This window comes from Talpa occidentalis, unplaced genomic scaffold (genome assembly GCF_014898055.3).
Source record: "Talpa occidentalis isolate TD23 unplaced genomic scaffold, MPIMG_talOcc4v2.1 talOcc4.4, whole genome shotgun sequence".
NCBI classification, from domain to species: Eukaryota; Metazoa; Chordata; class Mammalia; order Eulipotyphla; family Talpidae; genus Talpa; species Talpa occidentalis.
Window position 1 is genome coordinate 35,317,294 of NW_023604295.1, and position 25,271 is coordinate 35,342,564.

A 25,271-nucleotide genomic window follows, 5' to 3' on the forward strand; every position below is an offset into this window, starting at 1 on the left:
TTCCAGGACACATATATACTTTTTGGTGGGAGACTGAGGTTTTATTTTCTAGCTCTGCTTAAGGTAGGGTACATGTGTTCAATTCAATGAATGGAACAAAAAAACTGAGGAGGAAGAAAAGCTATTTATATGTGGTAGAACTGCCTGAGTATTATGGTATCTGATGATTCCTGAGTTATTTCTCAAATGGATCAGAACTTGAGAGAAGTGAAGAGTTTATTTACTTCCTTTGCAAATACCAAAAGATTGTTATAAGGGCTTGATAGTTAGAAACTGACATCCAGTGGAAATTGAGTCTTACACATCAACTAGGGTAACTGGTGTAGACTTTGATACTTTGACTGCCAAACTCTTATCTGACCTAGGTGTTTGGAAGTGACCTATATTTTATCTGTACAGCTGCAATTATAATGTTAAGGACCTCCACAGCTCACCTTGGGTCAAAGAAGGCATAGATGTGTCCAATTTAGTTGTGCATCATTATTCAAGTCTTTCAAATATGAGTTGATCAATAGCTCCCTGCACTATACATTCTGGCAGGAATGTAGGTCTGAGCTTTAAAACCATAAAAGCTAAAATTAACGATCACAAAGTATTAATAATGACATGGACTTTTAATTGTATTTGTGGCTAGCAGTTAGCATTAGTTCAACCCACCTAAATTCTATTACTCTTTGTTTGGAATTTCATTTAGTTCTAGGATGAAGAAGAGAATCAGATAGTTCACACTTCTATTTTTATACATCTCTTTCTCCACAGGATTTTCTTGGGTTCATTTTCTGCCTTAATCTACTAACAATTAAAAATATATTTAAAAAATTCCTTTCAGAGAAATGTAAATCAAAATCACACTGAAATCCATCTTATACCCTTTAGGATTGCTACCACAGAAATAAACAAACAAATAACAAAGAAGCAAAAACAAAATAACAAGGAACAAGTTTAGGGAAATATATAGAGAAACTTGAACTGTGTATACTGTTAGTAGGAATCATAATAAAGCAGCCATGACAAAAATAGTATGACAGTTCCTTAAAAATTTGAAAATAGAATATAACATAGAATCCAACAAATCCACTTAAGGGTATCTACCCAAAAGAATTGAAAGTGGGGTCTCAAAGCGATATTTGTACACCTATATTCACAGCAACATTATTCTTAATTACCATAGGTGGAAGCAACCCTTGTCTATTGACAGATAGGAGAGTAAACAAAATGTGGCATATACATACAATAGAATATATTCGGTCTTAAGAAAAGGAAATTCTAACACATGCTACGATATGCATAAAATTGAAGATATTAAGTGAAGCAAGTCAGAGGCAAAAAGACAAATACTTTATGATTCCATTTATATAAGAATAGTCAAGTTCATGGCAGGAAGTAGGATGGTGGTTACCTGGGGCTGGGTAAGGATGGAATGGAAAGTTGTTTAATAGACAGAGTTTCAGTTTTGCAAAATAAAAAGTTCTATAGACTGGTTGTACAACAAAATGTATGTGCCAGACACTACTAAGCTGCTTACTTTGAAAGGGTTAATAATGGCAAACTTTATGTTATACAAATTTTAACATAATTAAAAATTCAAGCAATAAAAACAGTAAACATATTCATTTGAAAGAGAAGTTAGACTTGGCTGAATCACCTTTTCCTTACATAGCAGTTTTTTTAACCTCCAAAATGTCAAACCTCCCCTTAGGAAAATCTCTCTTTCTCTAGTTCAAACAGTCTTGCTTCCTTAACCTGAAGCAAAATTGAATGCAAATACTTTGTTGGAAGGTACAATCTCAGCAACAGGTCAAGTGAGGGAAAACAGGGCAAACAAATACAAGAGGATATATTGTTACCGAGCTGATCACATGCTCATAAAAAAATCACCAATGATTATTCAATCATGTGAAAGACAAAAGGAAAATGACTTTATTTTCCAGTTTCTTACCACCACCTGTCACTCAACAGTGAAATGTTTCAAGCCTCTGTCCCCTATAAATGGGTAGTCCTTGGGGAAGCCAGGCCCTGTGTTTTGTGCAGAAGCATTTCATCTAAATCAAGTAGTTGTAGAAGGAGCTAGCATTTCATTGGTGGGATGAGATCCTAGTCCTAGGGCTTGGATGCTGTAGCTACTCTGGCTCTGGAGTAGTTCCTGTATTATTACTAAGGGTAACACTAGCTGCTATAGTAAATCGCCAAATATCAGTTGTCTGCTTGAGGCAGTGGCAGTAGCATTATGATAAGAATGCCTGCGTAAAATACATGCAGAAACTATGTGGTTTGTAACCTGGTGCTGAAGTACAAAGCAGAACTGAACGTTTTTAGAAGTTTAATGTGCTGAATGGAAGAAAGCAAACAACCTGATGATTGCTACCACTGAAAAATTCTAAGCTTTGAAAAAAAATGCAAGAGAGTCACTCTCTGAAGGAGAAGTTAAGAATAGGCACAAGTGAATTCTCTCCTATGCATAATGTATCTAAGGATCAGATTCTTTATTCACACCAAGCTTGAGTTCCACATTATAGACCCCCAACAAAGACTGGCAGGGTGTGGGTGTTGTTTCTTTCTCCTTACTCTCCTTTGCTCAGATATCCTGGGAATCTGCTTGGATTTTGGCAACAGATTGTGTATATCTTGCTGCCACAGACCTAGAGACCTAGGGATATCATTTCGATTGAGATGTTTTTGCCAGGACTGAGGATTTGCTTGTGGCTTTTACATTTTGACTGTGTGGAACCATCATTCTGATATTTGTATCTACTGAATATATAAACTAGTGGGGCATGATTGGATTAATTTAATTTGGAAGCTATTTAAGGAACTACAGCTATTCTATTAGTGGAGAGCTCAGGCTGGAGTGGTATGGAAATCCAAGCTCTGCACAAGATTTGGAGCTAACTGACCCTCTGGCAAAAATGAATGAGAGAAGAGATAGGAAAGATTTTGTTTCTTGACACACAATGCTCAATAGGAAAGGATATTACATTTTAGATCTCTTTTTTTCCTTGAGAATTTCATAGTGGAATGAAATCCTTATTGTTCAAATTGGAACATTTTAATATTGCCTTTTAAAATATAATCTTTACCTGGATATTTGATCTCAATGTCCCTATATATGCTGGGTGATATGAGTGGAAATTATTTATAATAGCAAGAAGATGTTTGGTCTAGAGTATAGTATGAATTATTCTTCTTACCCATTGAAGTGTTTTTTAGGCAAAATCTAAGCTACACACCTTGGTCCCAGAAGGATGTACAAAGCAACAGTTTGGCTGAATGGGGAAGGTATAAGCATCATTTCCCTAAAAGCCTGCTGATTGCTTCAGGTGGTGTCTAATGCAGGTTATACCATGGTTAAAGGTCATTCCCATTTTACAAATGTGACAAATACAATACCAGTTTGAGTTCCATATCATGTCATTTAGCCAGGACATGGGTTGTATTCCTCAACTTCCAAAAGACAAATATATGTAAGGGTTTGTCCAAATTCATTTATCTACTTTAAGTTCTATAAGCTATTTGTCATTGCTATTATTAAAGAAGAATATGAAATGTGAGATGGACTAGAAGCAGAGACCTTTGAAATAGATTTGAATCAAAATGGAACAGAACAGATTTGAAAGTATAAAATTCTATTACATTTTCAGATGCAAAATCCTGCTCTATGTTGTCTCTACACTTCTAATTCAACATCCATTTGTAGGGTATATAATCTGTCATAAAGGAGTCATATGATAATCATATTCAGGAGTCCAGTTCATATAGCAGTAAACTAGGTATTTAGGAAATATGCTGAGTTAGAGAGCAGTTCTTGTCTATAAGAGTCTATCACCTAGTTAGAATCATAAGATATAAATACTATTCCATAAAATCACATGTATGCATAGTTGTGAGAAAAACCCAAAGCATTATAGGTGTAATGATTATGGAATATGAGCACTTCTGATTTGAGATGATCAGAGCATGTCTAGTGAAATAAATGACATTCAAGTTTGCCTTGAAAGTCTCCCTTTTCAATTTTAATCCTTCTGAAGTTTTCTTATTCCTATTTATATGAGTTCAACAGTGGTCACCAATATTAACTGTTTGGCACCCCTTACATTATTCCAAATTTATTTAGCTATTACTTTCTCTTATTCATGCATTCATTCATTCATTCATTCATTCATTCATTCAACAAACATGATTTGGTACTTTAAGTCACTTTACGCCTTGTGTTAAAGAGCTTGTAATTTATTTAGGAACACTGACAAAACAAAATGGTGCTTATTACATGGAGTGTGAAGACTGCTATGAGAAAGGTGAAAACTGTTTTCATTTCACATAAAAGGCACATTCAACTAGACTTTGCAGACAGACCAGAAGTGTCTTCCAGAGAAAAGTGGTATTTAGGTTTAGATATGAAAAATGAATGGAATTAGTTGCCTAAATGGAAATAGAGAGGCTAGAGTGTACCTCAATAAACATAATTTTGAGAAAAAAATAAAGAATAAGTAATAAGTAATGCAAATATTAAAAAAAAAGCTCAGAATATTTCTCTAAGTTATTACTGAAAGGCAAATCTGGACAACCTTGATGGTGTGGGCTGAGAACTTTCAGGGTTTTGAAGCTCCTCTTAATTTTCCCCATGGTCGGATACCCCTATATGATCCCAGGTATTATGGAGATCTCTACCATTTCAAAAGAATGTGGGGAGAATGGGAAAAATTCGATGAATTATAGCATTTTATTCAGTCATTGGAATGAAGAATATTATTCGAAAGCTAAAGGTAAATTGTTAGATTTACTACTGACATAGTCTACTGAATAAAACTTTTATCCCAGAATGAGGTAGGTGCCAATAAGGACACAGCTCTATAGATCTTTATTTTTTCAGAGAATGACCACAATAATTGCAGGAAGAGTTCGTTTTTCTTAAATTGGGTTTTGGCAATTGAGTTGACAGCCCTGGGAATTTGTGGATCTTAGTGCCTGAAAAATCTCTTTAAATAGGATAAATTAATCTGATATTAGTATCAGTCCTTGTGGCAGAACCAGTCCTCTGAGTTCATCACACAATTTCCTGTTCCTGCATATGTTTGAAAACTGCATCTCACAGCCTCCCTGAGATTAGATTAGGACTGAGTTTTAGCCAATGGGATGTGAACAGAAAAAAAATGGAAACACATCCTTCTAAGCTTGGTCTTTAAAAATATATAAAATATTCTTTCACCCATTCTCTTTTTATAATGAATCTGGAGAAAGGATCATACTTTTCATTGATAAAATGTAGAAGCAGCTTAAATCCTTCTAATGACTTGTAGTTACCTCTGAGTAGCACCAACCTATGGGAGACTGTAACAGGAACAAGAAGTAAATGTGTGTAGTTTTAAGTCATGGATATTTCAGGGCTTATTTGCTATTGAAACATGACCTGGTCTATGTTGACAAACACAATCCTCCTACGGGTCTTTTCATGTCCTCCTTTGTTTTTTTGTGGGGGACATTACGCCTAGTGATTTGCTAAATCACTGAGTTTAAGAAGTGAAGGAGAGGAATTAAGATAATCTTTTGTGTTTTTTTGTTTTGAGTTGATAAGTGGTGAATTGTAATGGAATTTTTCAAAATAAGACTAAATGAAGAAGAGTAGGTTTGCGGATTGATGGTATAAATTTATTTTGGACATGTTACATCAGAAGGATATTTAGCCTTATATCATGGATGATCTTAAAATAGTCTTTAAGGGCAAATATTATATATTTTATTCCCTACAGAATCTGATTGATTGATTCTCTTATACGAAAAGGAAGGAACCTCTTTAAAGAATTTATCCTGCAAATAATGCAAATTTATATTTATTGATTAGTATATTTCTTCACTGGATCACCTGCATTCTAGAGGAAAAAGATACATATTCTTTCAGTAGCTCGAATTGTCTTGAGTTGTCCACAAACACAAAACAAGTAGTTTGCCTAAATCACAATTGCACATTAATGCTGCTTCTTTTCTTGGCTCCCTCTCCCCCCATATCTACATTTTCCTGAACATCTTTGTGCAGCATGCTCTCACTCTTTATAAAATATTTCTCATTAGGTAAGTTGTAAAAGCCAACACCAAATGTCAAATCCAAGTTTGTTGCACAAGAAGTTTGGAAGGTCAGAATGATCTCCACAAGATGCATACCAGAGGCTAACTCAATTTCTGATTTCCCCAAATGACTTTTCTTGTGAAATCTGGTTTTCACTTCTTCCCAAGCTTTCCCCTAATGGCCTCCTTTTATATTTCAAAAAATAACCAAGAGAAAATATTTTAGAAAAGTTTTTTATTTTTTCTTTGAAAATCAAAGATCATCCCTTGGTGTGTTTTCCTAGAAGAGTATTTTGCATAGAGTGGGTACTACATAAGTATTTGTTGACTGGTTTAAAGAGATTGGTTTGAGCTGGAAGGAAACTTAGGGATCATCCAGTCCAACTCTCCTTTAATTGTTGGGAAAAGGAAAGTCTAGAGAATTGAAATGTTTTGACCAAGGTCATATAGCTGATTAGATGCAGACCTGCTGCTTTTACTAATGATGCTCCTACTTTAATTATGTGCATAACTCAGCGGTTTCACAAAGTAGCATTTTTCTCATCTGATCCTTTCAAAATATCTATAAGGTAGGAATCAAACACATTACCAATCTTTTGGGGTTTTTTAACAAACAAGGAAATAGAGACCAAGAAAAAACAAATCAGAGTGGAATATTCTTATTCATTTATTCCACAAATATTAATTGACCCCTATCCTGGGTCAGGCACTGACCTTGCATTTTACTAAACATGAACAGGACAAAATAGCCACCCTTAATTAGGGAGCAAGAGAAAATACTATAATAAATAATAGGGGAAATGAGAGAACTTGGTTCCTGACTCCAGTGGTGTTTTTTCCCAATGTCTTTGTTAATTAATTAAAATCTATGAAATTCCTGATTGATTAATTCTCTTATACTAAAAGGAAGGAACCTCTTTAAAGAATTTATTCTGCAAAGAATGCAAAACATTTTAGATGCAGCAATAAAAAGAGGGCTTCATAGAGTTATATAATTTTATGTGCTCAAGAGAATGTGGGGAAACATCAGTACATGTTCCCTTTTTCTCCAGCTTTCAGATTTATGATTGGTCTGTTACAATAATAATAACTGAATATTGGCGCAAGAAATATATTTGATTCAGTGGGTAACATTTGACAGCCTTAACTTGTGAAATGTAGAAAAGCTCTTGCAGGAAGCTCTAGCAGAATATGCAATACCCAAGAAGGTATTCAGGGTACAGAAAAATAAAATCAAAGGAACCTGCTACCCAATCTGTTTCATTAAATATGAAAATTAAAATGCCTTAACAAAATGCTTTCTCTTCCTCTCTCTTCCCCACAAACAAAAGCTTCGGTAGGCAGCCTGAAATTGCTCATCAAGGAAAAAGACCAGACTCAGATTCTAAATGGCTTCTTTTGAATGAAGCAATTAATGCTAAAAGGAACATGTTGTCTCCTCAGCGTTTGTAAGGTAAAACATTCATTGTAGTTCCTGGCACTCTATCAAGCCTCTCCTTTACTTTGGCAAGTAGGGAAATGATTTGCTGCATGTGCTCTTGACCTCTGGCAATCAGGAGGATTTGTTTGATTAATTTGACATCAGTGATTTGCTGTTGAACTGGGATATGGCTGGGATCTCTGGTCCTGAGTGCCTCTGTTTCAGACCCTGACTTTGCTGACCCTGGCAGTTCCAACAAGACCACCACCTCCTCCTTTACAAAATAGAGATGTTACCCCTAGGTTACTTAGGTTTTGAAATGTATTAGATGATTGCAATGGAGTATTACCTTTACTTAATTGTATTTGCTCTGATTGCTCAGCTTTTTTGAGAGTAATAAGAGGATTATTGGGGCAATAACGGTAGGTACAGTATGAAAGTACATATTTGTAAATGTTTAAACCAATAAACTCCAAAGCAGATACAAGGATATAAGACATTTTACCTCAATAGAAACCATTTGAAAAAAATAATTCTGATTGCTTTCTCTTATTAATTTGTACATTTATTCAGAACACACTGATGAATGAGTTCCAGTGTGTCGGAGATATCATAAGGAAGACTCTGGACGGTGGGAGGAAATAAGATAGAATCTGTCCTCAAGGAGTGCTCAGTCTTGTGTGGAGTTCAGCAGTGACATTTCTTATAACAATTAAATGTGGTAGCATAGAAGAGAGGCAGGAATGAAGTGTGCTAGGAGCTCAGAAGAGGTGCTGAGAGCCTCCCCTTTTACAGTGATTAAACATTTGTTTTCTAGAGGGACTGTGACATGGGAAGGCTGGCAACATGTACAACCAGGAGGGCTTGGATTACTCTCATGCAACCCTGCCACCCCCTCCCTCAAGTGGACACTTCCTCTTTTATTTTTCCTATATATACATAGTCCTTATAAGATTTTATTAGAACAAAAAGGTTTTATACCAACAATTATAGAAAAGCTATGCAAATTATTTTTATTAACTGATTTAATGCTCTAGTACATACTCCTGGTAGCAGAGGCAATGTTCTCTCCGTTTTACATAGGAGGAATATGTTTATCTTAATAAACATTTGTTACTTTGTGGTCAGTGCTAAGAATAGTGATCCTTAGTTCTTCGTCCATGAAACCAAACTTCTGAAGTATTTTCATGTTCAGTTTGAGAAGGTCAGCAACTGGCACAGATCAAGGTAAATATTTGTTGAATGGGTGAATGATGGCAGAAGCTAGATCTATTTTGTACAGAATACACATGTTAAAGAAATCATAACATTTAGTTGGTTAGTTGAAAGTTAAGTAAATGTTCTACTGCTAGAAGGAAAGGACATTTCCTCTTACCCCTCTTGTCCTTTTCCAGTTGATCAAGGAATCAAAATAATGAGTTAATCAAATTAACATCATAAGATAAGTAGAAAAGAAACAAAAAAAAGACTAATTTAACTACATCTATATGGGAAATCTACACAGATGTGCATTCCATGGCCAATGGGGCAAACTCAGGGTATATGTGCCTAGGACTTGAAGGAGAGAAGAAGGGAAATCATACAAAATTTAGATGCTTTGTAATTAGATGTTTGCCCTACCATATAGTTAGGATTCACCAATAGAAAATTTCCTTCTGGTAAAAACCCTAATCCTGGGCAATAGCCCTAATTTTCATTTTTCTTGTTAGTTAAGGGAGTGGTAAAAGTTTTTTCTTTTCTTCTTTTAAGATTTATTTATGCATACAAGAACTGGAGTAGAGGCCAGAAGTGCGGGGTGGGGCAGGGGTGAGAGGATTCACTCAGAGACAGAGTGGGGAACAGAACAGGCAGATCTACTGAGATCCACTGCTGAGGAGAGTAGCAGGCGAGACTGGAGAGGTCACTTCCCTGGCCGGGGATTGAACTCATGCTGCAGTGGTTGCAGACAGCCTCACAGTGCTGTGCTTAACCCCTTGTGCCACCAGGGAGGGGTCTAAAAGTTTCTTATGAGACTGCAGGATCTCATAATAGACTAATTATAATAAAGTAAAAATCAAAATCAACAAGCAACTATAAACCAGAAACACACTGGGGGGGAGGGGAGGAGAGATTAGGGTCAAAATAAGGAGGGAGGGAATTTTATGGGGACTATAACCAAGATGAAAATGTATACTTTGGGCAAAAATGAAAAATGGTGTAAAAAATATATTAAAAAATAATAAAAAATAAAATAAAAATAAATAAATCTAACCTTACTAGTAGGTAAATATTATTATTCCCATGAAACACTCTCCATGAAATAAATGAGGAAATAGAGAGTCAGAGAACATTTAAATAATCTATCCAAGAGTATAAACTGGTAAACAAATTCGAAATAAGTTGTGTCTGATTCCGACACATGTAGATACAAATATGCTACCATGCCATCTCCTCTAATAGTAATTGCTCTGCCTTACTTAGCTCCTACCTATTAATTTCTAGTCCCTTAGAACAAAGCTAGTTCAGTGTATAAAGTGAGGAAAAAAATAAAATTATAGACATGCAAAGTGACACATTTTAGGAAGGCCTGTTCTGAATATTTTGGGGAGATACATCATTCAATACTAAAGCAATAACTGATTTTGCATTGAGCTCCTAAGTGATTTAATTTAGTATATGGTGATCTTTTAGGTACCAGTTCACATGAAATCCTTGTTTATACTTCATATATTCCAGCCTTGGCTGCTTAACATAGATTTTATTCACTTTATCTTTATGCAAATACATTTTAAAAAGCCTGCTTATATCCCAATAGTTGTTATTGTTTTCAATATTTACTTTATAATACTATGGCACAGTGGGGGAGGGGATCTGTAGTCTAGAGTCAGAGAAAGAGGTTCAAATTTTGTCTGCTATTAAGTAGCTATAGAACCTTGGACAAGTTACTTTCTTTCTCATGATTTCAGTTTTCTCACATGTATAATAGGCTACTAATCTCAGCTAACCTCCCCTTACTGTTTTTGAGGATCAAAAGACATGATCTAATTGAAAGTATACTGTGAACTATAAAGTGCAACGTAAGTGAAGGTGCTTATTATTCCCTAAGCCCTGGGCCTGTCAGACCATATGATCTTTCTCCAACATTGTTTGTTTATAGTTGATTAATTCCTGTCCCCTGCCTGCTTTTTGAGGCCCACAGAGGTGAGGGATTGGCATAGAAATAAAAAGCTACAGCTTTCATATAAACAACTCCTCTCCCTCTTAATCCCTCTTTGGTCTTCATAGTCTTATGCCTCTTAATCACAGGCACAAGTGAAGCGGCTCCTTCCAATCTCACATCAAGATTCTGGCAACTTCAAGGCCTCAGAGCTGAGAGAAGACCGTCCCCTTCTGCAGAGCTCTTCACATTATATTAAATTTTTATTTCAGTGAGAGATTCATTGGCCGCTCAGAAAATGGAGTGGGTTTTTTTGTGTTATTGTTATATTTTGTTTTATTTTGAAAATGCCTTTCATGATCAACAAAGTGCTTCTGCAAGAATATTACCCTGACAACATTCCATCTTGATCATCTTGTATCAGATGAACCATCTGGACACAGAGTAGGTGAATTTCTCACCCCCAGCAACATCAGCACTGCTAATGCCTAGAGCAGTGCTCCGTGGCGCTCCCCCTTAGAGACAGCATCTTATAGATAATAACCATTCTGGAAGCAGGGCCTTGCTGGCAGTTTTGTTTGGGGGGATGATAAATGAGAGAGAGGTCCATTTTGGGATAGGAGGTGCTGACACCAGAAAAACGCCTTGTTCCACTTGAAATAAGTCAATTTGACTCAGAAGATGCGTGAGGGTAGAGTTATACTCTTAAGGTAGTGTGACCGTCTGTTTTATTAAAAAATAATACCACTCTGTTTTCAGCCAGAACTTGAAAGTTATACTTCTTTCTTGAGCTGAGGGAATCTGGTCATGGAGCCAGATGACAGTCTTGAGTCCTAGACTCAGCTGGAGACACCCACTCTCCAGCTGGGTGACAAGGGGACTGATCTATGTTTATTTATAAAGTAGAGATAAAAATCCCTGCCTTATCATGCCCTGTGTGTGTCCGATAATTCTTTCATGTGTGTGATGCTTTCTGATTTTAAAGCATTTCCATAGGTCAAGTGGGGCATTTGTGGCTAAGAGCATGGGCTTGGGGGACAGCACTGTGTGGCTGAAGCACATTTTGATGATTTCCTAACTCTGCAATCGTGAACAATTTGCTTAACATTACTGAGCAGGGGTTTCCTCATTTTTTTGAATAGGAATTATAATATGAAAGTGACAGGGACATTAGAAGTGTTCAGTGATACATGGAAAGTACTTAGCTTGGCACCTGGCATGTGCTATGAACTCTGTAAGTGGCTGCTAGTTATATCTTACTTGATTTCTCTGAAAACCTGTGAGGGAGGAAGAGCAGCTTTTATTCATATGGTTTTCATTGTGAAACAATTACTAACCAGAGGCCCAGAAAAATGAAGTGTTTTACTCTGCTTAAATCCAGCAGGGATATCCTGTAAAGCAACAAATAAACTTAGAGCTCATGACTACTCCTGTTTAAAATAAAACTGCATCTTCCCTTTTAGCCAGCAAATGTCCCTCCTGAGATTCACTGCTGTTGATTCATGGAAAGACTGTCCCTGCCTGCTCAGCAGCATCCGTGGCGCCTGGGACACCCCTATAGGAGATCCTTGCTTGTCATATTTCTGGGATACCTTCAAGATGGGGAAAAGAAAATGTGGAGTTTTAACCCAATAGGGAAGTCATGATACTCAGGGAAAGTCATTTTCTTTAGCCAGACACATGTGGGCAACACAAGAATGTGACTCAGCTGGCAGCTCCGTCAAAGGCCAGGGCTCCAAAAGAGGGTAGGAGGGCGGGACTGGAAGGAGCTGACAAACCATCTAGGCAATTGTGTATGTGAATGAGAAGATGCTATTCACCAGGGTTAATCCTGTGCCTGCGACAGTATGTACTGACTGTCTCTAGTGTGCGGTGAGTGGTTAATCTGAGTGGTAAACCAGGACTTGGGGCTCACAATCTCCAAACAAGAAAGTGTCACCTTTGCTTTGGAGTTTCTATAGAAAATCTTGACACAAGTAGAACATACTTTTTACCTTCAAGGCTACAAAGGAGATAAAATATGGACAGAAGTGGCTATCATGCCAGATCTTAATTTTTTTTTTCAAAATAATGTGGAGAGTCAGAGAAAAATAAACCGTATTTGGTTTGGAAAATCAGGGGTGAAAACTCTCAGAGGAGGTCGCCTTTGAGCAGAAACTTGATGGGCAGATGGTATGAAAAAGAAGAAGTAGATGCAATGAATGGCCTCAAGCAAAATGATAATCATTTCCTAATGAGGTGAAGAGCCTAAGTTATTTGTCTTCCCTCGGCTTTACTTTCTCATTAAGAACAGTGGCAATCGGTGCACTTTCCCATCTGATCGGCTGGTGGATGTGGACATTGTGTTCACATGCGTTCTCTTTTTTTTCTCTCATCTCCTCCCTGAAACCCAATCACAGGTCCTCATGGATTCTGTCTTCTGAAATGTTGGTAGTTCTGTTTTATTCATTGTGGTTTAAAAACCTCCATAACCACTTATACAAGCATACCATTTATACCATTGTGCTGTGGTGATTGGTGGATAAGAAAATGTGCTAAATTTTTAAAAATAAATTTTGCACAATTGCAAGTCAGAGAGAGAAAATTCTGAGTCATTCATCCCTGTGGATATGTTTTCCGGAATCAGTATTGTTCACGATCAATCTTTGCATGTCTCTCTTGGAGCCTGTGCTGGCATAGTGCTTCAGTGGAATCAGTGTGCCAGAGTTTGTCAGAGCTGAAGGCATCAACACTGGATAAAGACAGCTGAGGAAGGGGAGAAAGACTTAGTATTGGGTGGACGTAGGATCTCCAGATTTAGTAAATAAAAATACAGGATGCTCAGTTACATTTGAGTTTCGGGTAGACAAAAATATGGCTTTAATATGTCTTCTCAAATATTAAATAGGACATATTTATTCTAAAAATACTGTTTATCTGATATTCAAATGTAACTGGGCATCTTGTACTTTAGGTGGACAGGCAGGAAAGTTCAGGAGGGTTAAGTGGCAATAGTAGCAAAACCTTTTTAAAGATAAAATTTATAGTTTTCAAAGTGTCCTCATGTCATTTTGACCTCAAATTAAAAGGTAGGCACTGTTCCTCTAATTTTAGAGTTGATGAAAGGTGAGCTTCAGAGATACTAGGTGATGTGCTAAGGGCATGCCATGGGTGGTTGCAGTTTAGCCCTCAGTTTAGCTATTTTGACCTCAGCTTAAACTTAACAAAAAAGTTATCAAAAAAGTACAGATTGTTTTTGTACCCTTATCCCATCTTCCCCTAACAGTAGCATCTTATAGAAAGACAGAAAGATAATCAAAACTAGCAATTGTGATACAGTTCTATTCACTAATGCACAGACACTATTTGTGTTTTCCACTAATGTCCTTAATTTTTCCCAGGATCCAGTTCTGATTCCCACATTCCTGTCAGTGGCCATGATCCCTTGGTCTGCTACATATGGAACAGTTCCTGTCTTTCATGATCTTAACTCTTTTGAAGAGTAATGGCAAGTTATTTTGTAGAATGGCCTTCATGTTTTATGGGCCTGACATTTTCTAATGATTATGTTGAAGTAATAAGGAAGGAAACCCCAGAGGTGATATGTCCTCAGGGCAGATCAAATTACATTGATATGCATAAATGGTGACACTAACTTTGATCCCCTGAGAAAGAGGGTATCTTCTGGGTTTCTCTACTGTAAATGCACTCCCTTTTCTTTTGTGATTACTAAATATTTTGAGAGGACCTCCCTGGTGGCGCAGGCGTTTGAGCGCCACACTGTGAAGCTGTCCGCAGCCTCTGAAGCGCGGGTTCAATCCCCACCGGCCTGCAAGAGTCCCACATGGGGAAGCAGACCTCTCCTGTCTCGCCCGCTGCTCCCCTCAGCAGTGTATTTCATCAGTCTGCCTGTTCTGTTCCCTACTCTGTCTCTGGTGAATCTTCTCATCCTCCCGCACATCTGGCCTGTACCCTGGTTCTTGTATAAAAATAAATAAATCTTAAAAAAATAAAGAAAGAAATATTTTGAGAAGGGATGCTTTGAGACTATATAAATAAAATATTCTGTTTCTACTTAAATTTTTGCTCTCTGGTTTTAGCATTTATTGGTCGATCTTCCTTGCTGCTATAGTTGTGGTATTTTAGTGGTTGTTTTCTACTCTCTACATTTATTAACTGAATTTTTCTGTAGGAAAGAGTTGTAGCTTCACTGTCTCTCTCCTTCTTTAAACTTGGTTATTATGATTGGGAGTTCACTGCACAGGTAAAGGAGAAAACAGAAAAGTTTGGGTTTGACTATTTCCAGTGTACATTGGAAAGGAGTGGGGATACTTGTGTTCATTTCTAAAGTATTAATCAAGCACACTTCTAGCTAGGCATTGGGTGAGGAACTCGAACAAAAGAGAAATGCCAAGGAGGCTGATAAATTAAAGATTGATACTTTAGGTACTCTTTATAAAAGGGATAATGACACTGAATATTAAACTGGGAAATGATTGCATTGATGATTATGGCAAGACAAGTATAATGTTGTTATAAAAGCCTTCACTGCAAGATGAGTGCTGTGTAGTGTAGCACATCCCCAACAGATGATCATAACAGACATGCAGTTCTTGGTGCCTTAGTTTGAAGGACTGCAAGCACAATAACCTCTTTCACATAATTGATAGAAGAAATCAACTGAAAGATAATCATATCGATGGCCTTTGGAATCCATGATTTCTTTCCTGCCTGTGATTATGAGGCTTCAGAAAATTCTAGCATTACTCCTCTTTAGGAAGTTGGGATATATTCCATATTATGTATATATATATATATGTATATATATATATACACACATATACATATAGATACATGCATATGGTATCTGAAAAAGTTAAACTTCTATTCCTGGTGCTGTCTCTTTTAGCAGGTGACTGGTACAGATTATATAGGCATAACCCAAGTAATCCAAATATCAGAGGATAAAAGACTCACATGATCAAAAGATTTCCAAACTATAGCCCATTATTTTAACCAGCAGTTAATAGAACTAGAAGAAAGTTTTAAAAAGAACACTAACTGTCCTTTTTGTGGAATGTAATGAGATCCAACTAGGGACAAATGTAGATTCTCCATGTGTGGGTCAGTGGCTTATTATCCAATTAAAGGGATTATTTGTATATTCAAGCAGAATGTGAATTGTTTAGTACACCCCTATGAAGAATGCTTATGTGAATGAAGAGAACCAAATGCAATCATATTAATATCATTAAAAAATATTGTTTTCCCACCATAGAGATTTTTCCAGCTACAACAGCTTCATTAATCTGCTTATTCCAATACAGGCAAGTTTGTTAAACAGGTATAATAGCTTGCACTTTAGAGAGGAGGAAACAGTTCCATTATGTTATTTTTTCTAATAATGGTGAATCCAGATCCTGAACCCAAATGTTCTGATTCTAGTGTGATTTTTCACCTTATGCCATGGTGCCTCTGATCAGTGATAATCCTAAAATTCTTTTTGATTCTAAATGCAATAGTTATACATCCTAATTTTCGGAGAATAATTAGGTTTAGGCTTTTCTTTTTTTGGTCATAGCATAATTATCAGTAGCATGATTTTCCACTCTAAAAAATGTCCTATTTTGGACCAGAGAATATATGGTCACTCCACCTGTAGGAAGACTCAGGGAAATTCCAACTTGGGCTGCAGACTTTAAAAGTATGTTAAGGAGGGCATCCCTGGTGGTGTGAGGTGTTAAGGTGCAACCTATGAAGCTATCTGCAGCCACTGCAGCACAAGATTGATTCCTGGCCAGGGAGCTACCCACATGGTGCATCAGACCTCTCCTGACTTGCCCGCTGCTCCCCTCAGCAGTGTATTTCAGTCAATCTGCCTGTTCTGCTCCCCACTCTGTCTCTGGTGAATCTTTTCACCCCCACACTTCTGGCCTGCACACCAGTTCTTGAATGCATAAATAAATAAATCTTTAAAAAAAGTATGTTAAGGAAATTACAAATAAACTACCTAAATGTTAAAAAATAACTATGTCATTTATGTTTACTATGATGTATTCTGATATTGGGATAGTATGAAGGTATATAATGTACACACCTACATATATTACATGTATAATAAAAGATATATGATTGTCATATTTAGCATGCAATATATGCAACAATATGTAATACATGCAAAACATTATACATAATATGTACATGCACATATTTTTATATGTAAATTTAATATGTAAATATGATTGTATATATAGTGTGTGTATATATATATATGTTATATATAATCATATTTAATGACTGGGAACAAAGTTCCCCAAATGGCAAAACCCTAGTAATTTGATTCTAATTGTGTTTGCATATGTGGTAATATCTTGGTAATGAGACTTCATATGGTTATGTTGTTTTAAATATGTTTTTGAATTCTTACTAGTTCACGGTAAACATGTAAAAACTTTGCAGCCAAAAATAATCTTTTTACTCTCTCAATTAGAATTAAAGGGCCTCTTTTAACATAAGAATATGAAGTCACTCTCTTGGAGGAAATAAGACCCTAGAGGTAGTAGTCTAACAACATAATAATTATCTGTCTTTACCAGGAGAACCTAACCTTTTATTACCAATAACTTACTGATTATATTTTTTCATTTAAACTTGGTAAGAAGGCTCCCAGTCACTGAACTAATTTCCCATTTTGCAAGTGAAGTCAAGATGCAGATGTAGCATGAATGAGGCAGAACTGGGACCTCAGAGACTGTCTTAGTTGAGACCCTCCACCACTCCCTCTTGTGCTTCTCCTGTATGGCGTTCAAATCTACAGTGAGACACTAAACTTACCATAATTAGAGGCCAAGTCCTTTTATCTTCTCAAGTGTAGGGACAGGAGCAGCTAAAGCTGCCCTGTATCTCATAGGGAAATTAAGGCAAACTTTTCCTTTATTGAAGCAACTAGCTAGTCATCTATTAATGTTCATCTCAAGCTATTCAAAAGAACATGCCCCAGAACTTGAGACTTGGAGTCCAAGCCCAAATTTGTTGTGACTGTTCCTGACTTAAGATTAACAGCGCCTTGCTTTCCCCCTCTGGTCCTGGGATTCTCCATCCACACAATGAAAATTTGCAGCCAAATCATCTCTTGGGTTCTCTCTGGCTCTGATCATATTTGATTCCAGAATTTCAAACTTCTGGGGGAAAGGGCAATTACAAAACTATATTCCAGAAGCACCTTGTCTAACTTGTGCTCTACTTTTCTTTGCATTTGGAATGAGCCCAAAGAAAAGGTCATTTTTGCAGACATCTTGAGGTTGTGTTCCAATGTCCTCATTAAATAACGGGAGCCCAGACTGGCAGGCCCAGGGGAATATTCAATCAGGGAGAAAAAGGCCAAGTCATTACCAGAACCCTATCATCAGAGCTGTAAACACAAGCTTTTATTCGTGGGCTTTCACTGAAAGTATGTTCAATCATGCTCTCTCTCCTCATACAGGTTCTGTTTGTCAAATATGTGTGACCATTCCGATAAGTCACCAGAGGCGGGAAGGGAGAAAGAGAAAGAAAGAAAATTACGACCGTAAATAGACTCGGAACACAGAAAGATCAAAATAGACAGCCTCTGGCTTTACTGGATGAGTCACCGTTGCAGCCCAGACCGCAAAAAACAAGCGTGGCTTCTCTACTTAACAGCACTCTTCCTGTCTGGAAAGGAAGCACTGCTCTGATTGGAGATATTGGCCATTTTACAGACATCAAAGCAACTGTAGCAACTGAACAGACAAGAGGGGGAACAGGTAAAACAGTTTTTCCAAGTGCTTGTCTGGAGAACCAGCTCCTCAACTTTGATTTGAAGCTACATGAATGCTTTCATCTTTAGCCAACTTTTTTTTTTTTTTTTAATATGGTGGTCTTTGGTTCTGGTACAGTGTCTGCATCTACTTTTCCTCAAATAATATGAGTTTTGTTTCTGACTGAGTCTTAGTTTCCAGGCACTAGACTGAATACTATGTATTCAGAGATGAGTTGACATGAGGACCATTAATGGGGAGCTGGGACAACGACACCCAGCGTGACGTTATGAAGAGAAATAGGTGTTGAAAATAGGAAAACATGACACCGTTAATGTACAAAGGAGTTAGAGGTGGGCCACCACCAAAGGACTCCCAGGTTGACAGGCTAGCGCAAGGAAAGCCTGTGTGTACTCAGGACTTAGCAGTGTGCCCAGGTCTAGCCTGGCATGTAGCGTAAAATTAAAGGAGGAACAACAAAGTTCAATCAAAAGACTGGGAGCAGCTCAGGAAGGGTTTAAATGCCAGTATAAAGACTTTCATCCTTCTTTTCCATACTGTGGCTATGCAGAAAGGGACACTTGGGGATAAGGCAACCTTCAGAAGGAAAAGATGAAGGAGAAGCAAGATCCAGGAAGACCAGTTAGAAAACTGTTTCCATAGTTCAGGAGTAAAAGAAATTATGGCCTCTGTATCATGCTAAGAAATATCTATCTGGTTTTAATCCCTGATTCTTGAGATAAAGCTCCTAAAACTATAATAATTTCTCTAGTGATAGAGGTAATAAGGACTTTTTTTTTTTTTTTTTTTGATCTTACAACAGAGCTCCAAAATCCCTTGGCATCTCCTTGGTGATAGGAATGTCTTTTTTAATGAGATGACTAATGGCTGTGGTCTCTAGATAGCTTCAGGATGGGAACAGGTCACCAGAAAGATCCAGGTATCAAAAGAGAGTTGGATTTCCAGAGCATGAATAAATCACCAATGACCAATCATTCAATCAATATGCCAGTGTAATGGAGCCTTCACAAAAGCCCCTAAATTTTGGAGTTTGGTGAGCTTCTGGGTGGGTGGACACATTGAGATGCTTGAAGAATGGTGTGCTTAGAGAGTGTGGGAAGCTGCATGCTCTCTTATATGCTGCCTTGTGCATCATTTTCATCTCATTGTTCCTAACTTGTACCTACATAGTGAACCAGTAAAAATAAGTCAAGTGTTTTCCTGAGTGCTTTGAGTTGTTCTAGCAAATTATCAAACCAGAGAAGAGAGTTGTGGGACATCTCTGAACTTATAATGAGTTGGTTAGAAACACAGGTGACAAGACTGTTGTCTGAAGTGAGGGCAGTATTGAGGCAATATGTTCTTCACTTGTGGGGTCTGCACTAACTCAGAGGGACTGGTGTTAGAGAGGTTCAGGATTTGGCTGGTGTGGGAAACCCTCCCATACACATTTGATGTTAGAATTGTTTAGGGTAACAATACAGCAAACAGTCATGAGTAACATGAATCTCTAGAGCACCAATGATCAATGATTCAGTTGATGTGCCAGTATAATGTAGCCTCCACAAAAGCTCCCTAAATTATGGAGTCTACTGTCCCCCACCAAGAACATTTCTTCTGGGGTCACAAAGAGAATCTATAGAAGAAAGTCAAGTTGGTAGGTCTGAACTTCTAAGCTAGTCAGCAAGGATATCAGTCTAAATGTGTCTACCACCTGAAAAGGATCAGTATATGTTAAAATTATTGAGCTGGAGTGTCAGTGAGATCACCTGTGACCAATTCGATTTGACACAAAGAAAGATCACCCATTTTATAGAAAGATTGGACAAATCATTTTAGCTGACCTACTCTTGCTGTAAACTTTATTTGCTGCTTGGAGTTCTGACTGGAGGTTGGAGACTCAAGTCTGTTTTCTTTCCAAACCATGATTTTTTTTCCAGCAATAGTCCAGATCTTGGTCTTTAAAAGACAGTGGTATTTGGAAGGAGGAACACCCGTCTCTCTTCTGGCTCTGTTCTACTGTCTGTCTGACCTGGTATAAATCCTATGCGTTCTGGGCCCTGGTTTTCCATCTACAAAATCAACCTGTTGCATTATTCAATGACAACCAGGGCCTCTTGCATCTCCAACAATTTAGGACATATATTTAGAACAATCAGTCTCTTACTAGTGATCTTTTCTACTAAACCATCTCAATGAACTCTCCCGACAGTCCTAGGAGTAAGCACTGCAGTTACCCTTATTTTAAATGTTTTTTTCAGATGTGTAACAGTGGTATGGAGACACATAGAAAGTAGGTAATTTTTGTAAGAACTTACCATGATTTAATGATACATCTAGGACTAGTACTGAATCCAGCCCAATGTTCTCCTCCCTCTCCCAGGCTGCACTGATGTCTAAGAAGTGTCAATAATACATTACAAGGAATATGGTCAATTTCCATAATTGCTTTTAAATACCCTATGTTTCCACTGGGCCTCCTCAATGTGGCCAAGCTAAAAGGAAGGGAGCCATTTTACCAGAACACTGTGAAGTTTTACTTGTGAAGGATATTTCTTTACAAACTATGTCCTCTTATTCAGAGGTGTGAAGATGTTGAGCCATTACTTCTGTGAACAATCGGAGGCAGCCATGCACTTGGTAGAGGCAGGAGACGACACACTACTCAGTCACTCTGCCCATAAAGCTATGTTGGCTCTTGGTCAAAAGGGTCCATGTAGCCCATACAACCCATGTCCTGACCAGGGCTTGATCTTGTTGGTTTTAATGGTGTAAAGGCAGGACAGGACACAGAGCAGGTTTTCTGATCCCATGCAGACTGGGTAAAGGAGGAGTCAGAGTCCTCAGTAGATTTGAAGGTTTTTTATTGGGGTTCACCAGGCATATGGCAGGCAGGGGTGCTGGGGGGCTGGGAGGCTCTCCGGCTTTCTCTCGGCTTCCCCTTTGGCTTCTGCTGCTGCTGGCATCCCCGTGACACCGCCCCTAAAAGCACAGTCTTAGCCCAGGTGAATCCCATCTACCTATGCCTACCCCCTTTTCCAGGTGCCCGCCATCAGGCATGCATTCAGGACAAGGATCCATCATCTATCCTGATGGCAGGAGGGCAGAAAAGCCTGACATTTTTCCTTACCCTACAAATGGTCAGCCAGCATCCCCTTGAAGTACAGCATCACTTCTGGAACCTAATTCTGCAGTGTCATCTGGCTATAGACATCTTCACAAGATCGCCCCATCATGGCTGAAGCATGTTATCTTCCCCAAATACTTTCCCTTTCTTCTCAAATTGCATTACCATCTATTCACTGCAAAAAGTTAAAGCTTGGTCCTCCCTCCCTCTCTTCCTCTTCTTTGATATTGAGGTAACATGGGTTTAGAATAGCACACGTGATTCACAGGATGAATGACACTCCTCAGATGCCTGTCACCACAATACACCCTCAACCAAGGCATCCTCGGCCCTCTACCATAGTCCATTGTCACCCCTCCCCTCTTTGTGTTCCTCCTCCCCTTCTTGTAGTCTCACTTCCACATCAACTTTCTAGGGTAAAACCTGGTCCAATAAAACCTCCGGAAAGTCCCAACTGTGCTCTCTTTGAAATCTCTCTCACTTGCATCCCCTTTTGTAGTCTCCTCCACTGTCCATTTCAGATCTTCCACCCTGTTTCCCTGGACTATACCTGAAGCTTCCAAAATGATATTTCAGAACAACTGGAGAGGAAAACATTCATTTAAAATTTTTAAATGGGAATATAGGGTGTAAATCCCAAATTGAAGGTGGATTTTTCCTCCCAGAGTATCTTCTGGGAAATGCTAATCTAGTCATTCTAGATGAATTATAGCCCCTATCATTGTCACATCTGTCCACCCCTCTTTGTCACTGCAATTGTAATTTCCTTTGCTTTGAATGCCCTTCTTCCTGACTCTTGCCATCTAGGGAAATCCTACGCATGTTTCATCACTCAATTCAAATGTCTCCTACCCTCTGAAGTCTTCTTTGATCCCACGTCCCAACTTAACCACTGAATTCACAGACGACTGTGACTGCATGTCTCTTATAACATTTACTTTACATCCTAGTTGTGGGTATGCTTGTGTCTAAGTCCCTTAAGAGCCAGGATCTATATTTTATTCATCTTTTGGTTGTAAGTCCAGTATAGTGATTCTGTTCTCTTTACTTTCTTCCACATTGATTAACTTATGGTCGATGCTCAGTGGACTTCATGCAATCAACAAGCTTACTTTCTAGTACAGTGATCTCCATGCTCTTTGCATCCAATCTTCTACCTGGCCTAGAGAGTGACCAGAGGGATTACTCTGGGACATTAGACATAGAGGACATTGGCTTTGACATAGAGGACATAGAGGACATTGGCTTTGAAAAGGATATGGGACAAATATAGCAGCAATTACAGTACAAGTTGCATATGGGAGAGGAATTTTAGGTAAGTGGAGCCACTCTGGAAAGCAAATGCTTGGGGAAATCCCTAAAACTTCAGCACCAACATTGAACATTTCCTGAACATTTGCTCTGTGCAGGGCACTATGTTGGGAGCTATGCAGATTTTAATTAGTAGCTACATAGCTAAGGATTTCTGGTTACAATGAATAAAAGCCAACTATGTCAGCTGGGATACAAAGAGAAATTTATTTTAAGGATGTGAAGGTGTCAGAGTCCATGGGCAAGGAAGCAGCTCGGTCTCAAACTGGGCTCAGGTGTTGGGGAGTCATAAAGAACCCAAGAAATAGCTCTGCCTTTGTCTTTGTCCTCTGTGTGTAGTCTTCATCCTTCTTGTTAGAACAACAATGTTCTTAGTGTTTTTAATCTCTTCATGATTTAGCTAGTATTGAGTATCACATATAGCTGTGTTACCTCAAACACCATTTCCCTAGTTCTCCCAGGTAAAAGATGATTCAATGGCTTAAATGTCAGCTGTCAGCTGGGATGGCCAATTTTGAGAAGTTCAGCCTTAGTCATTTTTCAGAGTTGGTGGTGTTATAAATACATTTTAAAAAAACACATTAGAAATAATGACTCCTTGGGAAAAACTGTATGCAACTTTATAATGAAATGCCTTTGGTCAGCCAATAAAACCTGTTTTATACAAGCAAGTATAACATTCACAGGTTTAACTCTTTTCTGTGGAGAAGGATTCCAGATCTCCCAATATGTGCTGCCTTCTCCTCTATCATCTCTGTTAAGATGGCACATTACTTCTCTGCCCTGCCTCCCCTTTGAATTGCAATCCCAGAGCCTCACCGAGAATATCATGCATATTTGAAATATATTTGGCAAAGTATCTTCCTGCATCTTAAAATAGCTAAGTAACTCTTGAGTTTGGGGACAGTCCATGCATTCCCCATCTGTGCAGTAATATTTCCCTGTGTATACCACTACAGGATTTACAAAGTGTTTTTATGTCTATTACCTTATTGGGTTTCCAGTGCAATCAGTCAGTCACTCAACAATCCTTATTGCAGGCTACAGCATACTAGGTGCTGAGATAGATGTCAGGGTACAATTTTGAATAAAATGGCCATGATTATTGTATTGGTGGATGATAGTATAAAGAAACAGACTTCACGGTTTTATTTCTATTTTAAAAACAAAGAGACCGAGGTGAAATGATTTAGCCCAGATGGGTGGCAGAGCCAGGCCTCACCTGGGCTTCCCATTCCTAATCCAGGATTTTAATTTTGCCATCATTTTGCCTCATGGCCACTGGAATATCCCTGAACTTTCTACAAGTTGACTTAAAAATAACTAATGTCGGGGCCTTCCTGATGGCCTAGGGGTTAAGTCTCAGTACTATCACACCAAAGACCTGAGTTCGATCCCCAGCTAGGGCGCTAACTCACATATGGCACAGCAGACCTCTCCTGTGTTGCCTGCTGCTCCCCTTGGAATTGTATTCAGTAGATCTGCCTATTCTGCTCCCTACCCTTTCTCTGGTGAATCCTCTTACCCCCTACACCTTTGGCCTACACCCCAATTCTTCTACACACACACACACACACACACACACACACAGCCAATGAGAATTCCAAAGTAACAAACAGAGAAGCTTAAATGTATCAAAATGAGGAAAGTAAAAAATAAGCCAGCCTCTGAAAACCCCAAAGTGAGAGCCAGGGGCAGACCCCAAACCAAAATAAGCAACAACAGCAACAGTCACTGAAGACATAAATGGCTTGTTCCTTCAAAGCTAGACCCTAGCAGGGTAGCCTTAAGTCTTACAAAGCAGCATCTGACGTGCGCATCATTGACCTGCTGCTGTGAGCAACATGTACATGTGTATCTCCAAAGCAGCACCCATTGGCTGGCTGAGCTGGACTCAGAGGTGACCTGCATACAGTGTTGCTTCTTGCTTTTTGAATTGTGATCAGTAGGGATTCCAGCGGGGTGGAGTGGGAAGGAAAAGGAGGAGGCCTCTGCGAGCATGGACATCCTGCACTTGCTAAGCCTGCTTTCCTCAGGCAGCACCTGCTCTTCCTCCTGTCTCTGTGCATATCAAGTGTTGGTGGATGTATAGAAAGGAAGATGTGATCTTTCTTTTTCTGAGCTCTGAGAGGAGATCTAAAGTTAAGAGGGCATTTATATTGGTCTCCATGTATGCCCCACCATCTTTAAGTTGCATGATCCAGGGTACCTAATCCTATATGTCATGGACAAAAACTGAAGAGAAAGAAGAGAGTGTTTTTGATCTATTGATAAAGGGTATGTGCACATTTTGTGAAAGCCCAGAGGAGAGAGTGATGAACTCAGTCTGGGTGGGTGCTTCAGACCTGGCCCCTGAAATTAGCTGTTTGCTCAGTAGAATGGTATAGTTGGGGCCAAGGGGAGGTGGGAAGGCAGGGGGAAAATTTGCTGTGGAAGCAAAGACTAAGAGGTATAAAGGTACAT

The 25,271-nt window shown here is 38.5% G+C and overlaps 1 long non-coding RNA gene across 1 annotated transcript in view; it reads left to right on the plus strand.

The window, feature by feature from the left end:
- LOC129146730 (uncharacterized) overlaps nucleotides 1-18,474 on the plus strand; it is a 35,112-nt gene extending 16,638 nt beyond the window's left edge. Inside the window, exon 3 of the long non-coding RNA XR_008553834.1 lies at nucleotides 18,076-18,474. This is a non-coding gene — a long non-coding RNA (uncharacterized LOC129146730). The remainder of the gene's footprint in view (nucleotides 1-18,075) is intronic.
- Nucleotides 18,475-25,271: the final 6,797 nt, after the last annotated feature.